Source organism: Macaca fascicularis, chromosome 15 (genome assembly GCF_037993035.2).
Source record: "Macaca fascicularis isolate 582-1 chromosome 15, T2T-MFA8v1.1".
Classification (NCBI taxonomy): domain Eukaryota; kingdom Metazoa; phylum Chordata; class Mammalia; order Primates; family Cercopithecidae; genus Macaca; species Macaca fascicularis.
Genome location: NC_088389.1, coordinates 120,964,058 through 120,970,378, shown reverse-complemented (window position 1 = coordinate 120,970,378; position 6,321 = coordinate 120,964,058). Strand labels below are relative to the sequence as shown.

Below are 6,321 nucleotides of genomic sequence, written 5' to 3'. Positions count from 1 at the left end.
AAGTGAAGACGGGATTAAAACCGATAAATAGGATTCTACAACACCAATCAAATGTAAAGAACTACAGAATATTAATTTTGCTTAAGTCTTTTAGCATATTTGGTGTTACAAAAGAATGAGTAATATAACCAAGAGAAGAAATCTTCCTTCAGTCTGTAGTTTAAATTTAACATGGATCAATGTTACACTAAAGCACTTTTAAAAATGCCTGCACAGAATTGTTAGCCATTAATCTTTTTTCTTGCTGATTCACCTGTTTTTAATCAATGCGTCTTTGACAAAATTGTTTATCAATGTCAGGAAATAAACGTGGTTATTTCCTTGAAATGCTAATGTGAAACCACTCAGTGAAAAGGCAATTCTAATCCAAGCTTGCCAATAGCGGTGTTGTCATAGGATTCTATTAAATTAGCATATATTAATCTACGCTGTGTGGTTGGCTATGGTATGGGTCAGGGCATTTCGTCTGCCTTTAAATGAGTTGGTTTTTAAAAGTTAAAATCTGGAAATGGAAAAAAAAGTCTATATGGTTAGTAGTAATTATAGTTGGAAATGCGAACAAAAGAATCTGGTTCCCTTTCAACGGAATTATTTTAATTCATTAAATTATCAGAAAATTCCAGTCCTCGCCATCTATTCCAGGAGCATGCAGTAGGTGGCACCTAAAAGCTCTTTGGAGGCGAGCAGGCGCCATTTAAGCAGGAACAGCAGCCTCTGCAGCAGTTGGCACATCTGAGAAGGCAGAGATTGAAGAGAGTAGGAGGAGCGTGCAGCGGTGGTGACAGTGCCAGGCCGGCGCGGCTCAGGCCAGCGCAGGTGCAGGGGCTGCGGGCGGGTGGAGCGCGAGAGCGCAGAGCGCAGGGCGCAGGGCGCACGGCCGGCGGGCGGTGCAGGGCGCACGGCGGGCGAGCAGCTGACAGCATCGTCACAGCGGCGGGAGGGAGCGCGCTGCGCCTGCCTCCGGGAGGAGCCGCATCCACACACCCTGCGCTGCCCTGTCCTGCGCGAGCGGAGCTCTGAAGAAGCTCTGAGCGGAGTTGTGTTCTTCCCCAGGTAACCGATTTCCCCCTTCTGCCGTGGCTTCGCTGTGTCCGCATTGGGCACGGGTGGCTTTGGCATGATTGTTTGCAGCCCCTGGAAAGGGATTACCGCTCTCTGGGAGGGCTAGTCAGCGTGTACTGGAGTTGGTAAAGGGGGAAGAAACCTGCATTTTTGTATCCTTGTTAGGGAGGGTGAGCATCATGCGACCCTTGTCTAAAACATGTTCTTTTAAAAAAATCTGTATCTTACATATTATTAGGGATTCCTTCCAAAACAGGATTTACCGTTTTAGAAAATTCTACGGTGCAGGTGTTTCTGTTAATGTGGAAGTTTAATGGATTTAGGAAAAGAGTAAGAAGATGTGATCTAAAGTGAGAAAAATGCCAAGCACGCTAGAGACGGCCGTTTGGTTCGGCATGCTTTCATCCTCGACTGCTTCACTTCATGCGCTTGGCTGAGACCTGTCTAAATCTTTTGTCTGTCTTCTTAAAGAACGTGTTTCATGATATCTACGTGAGTTTCTTTCCGCTTCCTTGTTGTAAGAGCAGAAGATGGGCAAGGGGCTGCATCCAGTCCTCAGTTGTAAGACTGGTTTCCCATCAGATGACAATGACTGCTGACAGCTCCCAGGCTCGCCTGCAAAGCAGTGCTGGTTTCCGGCGGTGTGGAAACCTGCCTCTTTCGTCCTCTCTTGAAAAATGCTGTTTTTCCTCTTCCAAACTCCAATTCACCTTCTATGTGGGTATGGGAGACTTTTAAACTAGAAGCTCTGTGAATCATCTGTTACATCTATTGAATGCTGGAATACAACATTGCGGTGGAATTCAGTTTCTTCCTACTGTGCAGAGACACAGCTTGCCTTCCCTGGGAACTTATTTTACATATTTGCCCTTGTTATCTTTTAAATAGATCCCTTAGGATGTGAGAAGCTAGTCTAGCATGTCAGAACTTTCCTGCTTCAAACTAAAAATTTTCAAAAATATTATTTTTAAGGAAGATTTTCTAGGTAACGCTAAAAGTCTGGAGCATTTTACATTCCAAATCAGTCACAATGCGCTCCATTTCCAGTGGCATTTGGATTTGAGGAGGTGGAGTGGGAGGGAGAGAAAAGGGGAGGATAAAATTAGAATAAATTTAACAAATTTGTAGGGGAAATCATACTTTTTTTTCTTCTTGGTTATTGCCTGAAATTGCAAATTGTCCACAACTTTATCTCTCTCTGGAAATGCAGGAGGCTTTGTGGGCCGGGGACAGGAAGACACATAGTTCATTTTATAGAAATAAAAGATACAGTGGCAAGGAAACATTTTCATCCCATTTAACAGATGGCATTTAATTTGGTAATAGTCCCAGGCAAGCACAGGGAAAGGAAGGGGAAAGAAGGGGGAATTGCTGTCTATTCCAAGGCACAGAACTGCTGCTCACACTTCAGTGATCCCTGCAAATGGGAAGTATGTATTCATGGTTATTGTAGAAACCTCCAGAATCTTTCTTTGTTACAGCTTCAATAGAGTTGTTCCTAAGAGGCGACTCAGAAAACATACAGATTGAATGCCAAGTTGTGGAAGTCACTTTTCAGCTTGTGTCTAACAACCCAGCGTTCTCAGCAAAGCAGTTTCCTCACGAGAAGAGTGGAGGAGACTTTTTTTTAAAGAGATTATTTATTGTATGTTGTTCGTATCCTATACACCACACATGACTTTTACTGTATTGGAAATGTATTATTTCAGTGGTAAATACTGCATATCTTACTGAAAAATTAAAGCCTTTTAAGAAACAACTAGGGTGCTTTTGTCAAAAAGAGAGTGTATCTGTGATAATAAAAAGTATCGTTCATTCTTCTTCTAATTTGGAGACCAGAGTTGATATGTTCAAAATTAACCTATTGATTTAAGCAAAATCATCATTTCGCTATGACAAATGCCTTACATTTTTCTACCAGAGAATTTCTTTGTGAGAGGACCATTCTGTTGTCTGGGGTGGAGTGGTTGCCTGCCAGCTGTTTTAAGTAAGAAAAGTGCTTGGTGTTGATCTGTAACTTTCAATTCAGATAACAACCATCTCCAATTCTCACTCATAGGGTGGATTGGCTCTATTTTTCATCATTCTATCTACCTGGTATGAGTATTAAGAGTGGACAGATGTCTCTTTAAGGGCAGAACTGATTTGTAGGACACTAATTGATTTTGGTTTTGATTTTTCCAGGAAAACAGCTGCTCAACCGAAAGGGAATACGATGGTTGTTATGTTGTCAAAATTGCTGATGGTTTTTTAAGAGTTAAATTTACTACTTCATGCATACGTATTTAAACATGAACTTAAAATTATTTAGCTGGTGTCAAATAAATCTTGAGTTTTCATTATATTGCATGGCTCACAAGTCTCTCCTCACTGATGGGGAGGGACTCTTTGAAGTACTAAAAACAAATGCCCCCTCATGCTCTCCTTCTTTGCTCTCAACCACTGGCAAATTTAGGAAAGAGATTCCTTATAGCTGTCTCCTAAATGCAGTGAAGTGTTTTCTTAGAAATCAGTACTGTACAATAGAATTGAAATGTGTGAGTCACGTGCACAGTTTAAAATGTCCTAATGGTCATAATGGAAAAGTAAAGAGAAACAGCTGAAATTAATTTTAATAATATATTTAAGCCAGCATATAAAAATGATCATTTGGGTATAATCCATACAAAATACTAATAAGATATTTTACCTTTTTAAATACCTGCTGAGTACTTACAAGACATCTCAATTTGGATTAGCCGTGCTTCCAGTGCTCAGTAGCCCATGCAGCTGATGGCTACTGTATTGTCCGGCACAGCTGTAGATCATTACTCAGTTGATGGTAATTTAAAAGCTAAGATGTTCGGCACCATCACCAACTAAGCACTATCAAAAATAAACATACAAGTGATCTCAGATTGCTGTGAGATATGTGTCCTTCTTCCTGCCATTAACTGTGATGCTGTCTTGAACCTATTAGTTCTTTATCAGAAAGACAAAAGGATTAGATCAAATAATTCCTGTGATTCTATGAAAAATAACCAGTGAGTAGATATGGGGGATCCAACCTGCAAACAGCCTAGAGGCTTATTGTGGCAGAAACAAAGGAAACAGGTATGCCTTAATGGGTGTCATCATTTTGCACCACTACGAACTTCTATCCTAAGAAGTACTGCCCCCCTGGGGTTGCTTCAGCATTATTCTTGATTACAGAGGTCAGCAACTTAGTCCGCAAGTCCCATTATGGATCATTCAATTTTCATATAATTTCTTTTACTGAACAAGCAGTAGCAAACCCATTATAAAACGAATGAACAACTAGTGGGCTATTCTTTACTATGCAATAAAATATATTTCGCAGATCTTTTAGTATTATTATTCTTTACTGGTATGTGTTTGTGTCTATCTGACACCATTATATGAAGTTTCGGGTGAAATCTAATGCTTTGTAATTGACCCATGAATACCGGATTCTTGAAACACAGAAATTAATGACCTTAATGAAAACATGTCAATTTCTTTATCTAGTCCCTGAATACCTCCATGATCAGTGAGTGCTCGTGGGGTGGGTACCATTTCCATCACATGGTTCTCTGTCTCAGAAATTATGACAGGAGATTTAAAGAGGGCAGTGTTTTGTATGAAAGGATTTGGGGCAATATTTTTCTAAAGCTAATTAACGTCTGCAAAGTGATTATTTTTCTGAGAAAATAAGAACGCAAGAACTTTCCATTAGGCCTTCGCATAATAAACACACAGACGCCCTTCCCTCCTTTACCATCTTTAGATACTCATCGGAGCTCAGACAAAGGAGCCTTTGGAGGAGGAAGCTTTCCTTCCTCTGTCAACCTTACTTTCTGATTGTTTTATTGGAGCGCCTTTGTGCCTTTTGAGTTTGGGAGTTTCTCTCTAGAAGATGCTGAACAAAAAGGAAAAGTGATCAGAATCCAGGTTTCTGCATTGAGGGCAAATCCAGGTGGAGTCCACTCAGCTCTCTATTTGCTTTAAAAAAATCCAGCTTAATGCCATTTTTGTGCAAACTTAGACTCATCTCCCTAGCCTTATTACCCAGCTACCTACCACCCCAATTACACGCATACACACACACACACGATCAATGGAGCATTTCACTGCCTCCTTGCCTATAAAACAGTCATCTGACACTTAAAAAAGGATTGACTAAGCCTTTTGCTTCCTTCTCTTTACCTTTGTGCTTCTCTCTTGGGACTTCTTTGGCTTTCACTGGGTTCTTACTTACAGAATGAATGGGAGCAGACCACAAAATGTAAAACTGACATTAGGTTTTTAGTAAGGTCTGTGTAAATGTTTGTAAGCCAAGAAAAGATAGAACTACTGGATAATAGAAATGGCTGGGTAACCCAGATTTTGAAAAGAACCTGAATTTCTCTGAATATCATGAAAATCATGTGCTTATCTATTTTTTAAAAAATTTTGCCAGATTTACATATAATGCTTTGTGCACCTCTTTTTTGTTCTTCCATTCTTTAAATGCTAGTTTAAATTCCTCCACATACACAAGAGTTTCAAGATGCAGCAACAAATCAAGTTATTGTAATAAATATTTAAACATAAAAAACGAAAAGGTAAATATGGGAGAATTCTTAGTAGGGGAGGGACTTTTTAAGGATAAACTCAAACTGAAATACTAAAAAGGACAAGTTTGTTAAATTGGAATACACAGAAATTTTAAATTTCTGTCCAGAAGACAGTTAAAAATAAACAACATCAAAGGAAAGATATTTGCAACATATTTTAGATGAGGCCTAATTTTTTAAAATACAGTGCTTCTCAAATTTTGTAAACATCAGAATCACCTGATGGCCTTGCTAAGCCTGAGATTGCTGACTTCAAACCCACGTGTCTCTGATTCAGTTGATCTGACTCAAAGGGGACCAGGCGTTTCTAAGAAGGTCCTGGTGAAGGGGATAGTGCTGCTCTTTCCAGCACAGCTGGAGAGCCATGGCCTTAATCTAAGATAACACCATCCTGGCAAACGACTGAAAACTGAGCAAAGAACAAGAACGCACCGGTTTCAAAGATACAAATACCAATTACTTGGAACAGAAAAGATGCTCAATGTCAGCCAAATTAAGTAAATGCAATTAATTCAGTAATGAGAAACAGACATCTTGTTTCAATGGAAGGGATCAAAGAGTTTGATAATACACCATATTATGCAAGGTCTGGGGAAATAGCACTCATACAGCACCATGGGACAGGAGATGGAGAACTGGGTAGTAATTTTCAACAGCAACAGGC

At 39.9% G+C, this 6,321-nt stretch overlaps 1 protein-coding gene across 2 annotated transcripts in view; it reads left to right on the top strand.

The window, feature by feature from the left end:
• The first annotated feature begins 980 nt into the window (after nt 1-980).
• The window catches only part of DIRAS2 (DIRAS family GTPase 2), a 31,248-nt gene continuing 25,907 nt past the window's right edge, over nt 981-6,321 (top strand). For both annotated transcript variants that reach the window (XM_005582222.4, XM_045372992.3), the window contains exon 1: nt 981-1,053. The gene's annotated coding sequence lies outside the window, so the exon portion shown is untranslated. The remainder of the gene's footprint in view (nt 1,054-6,321) is intronic.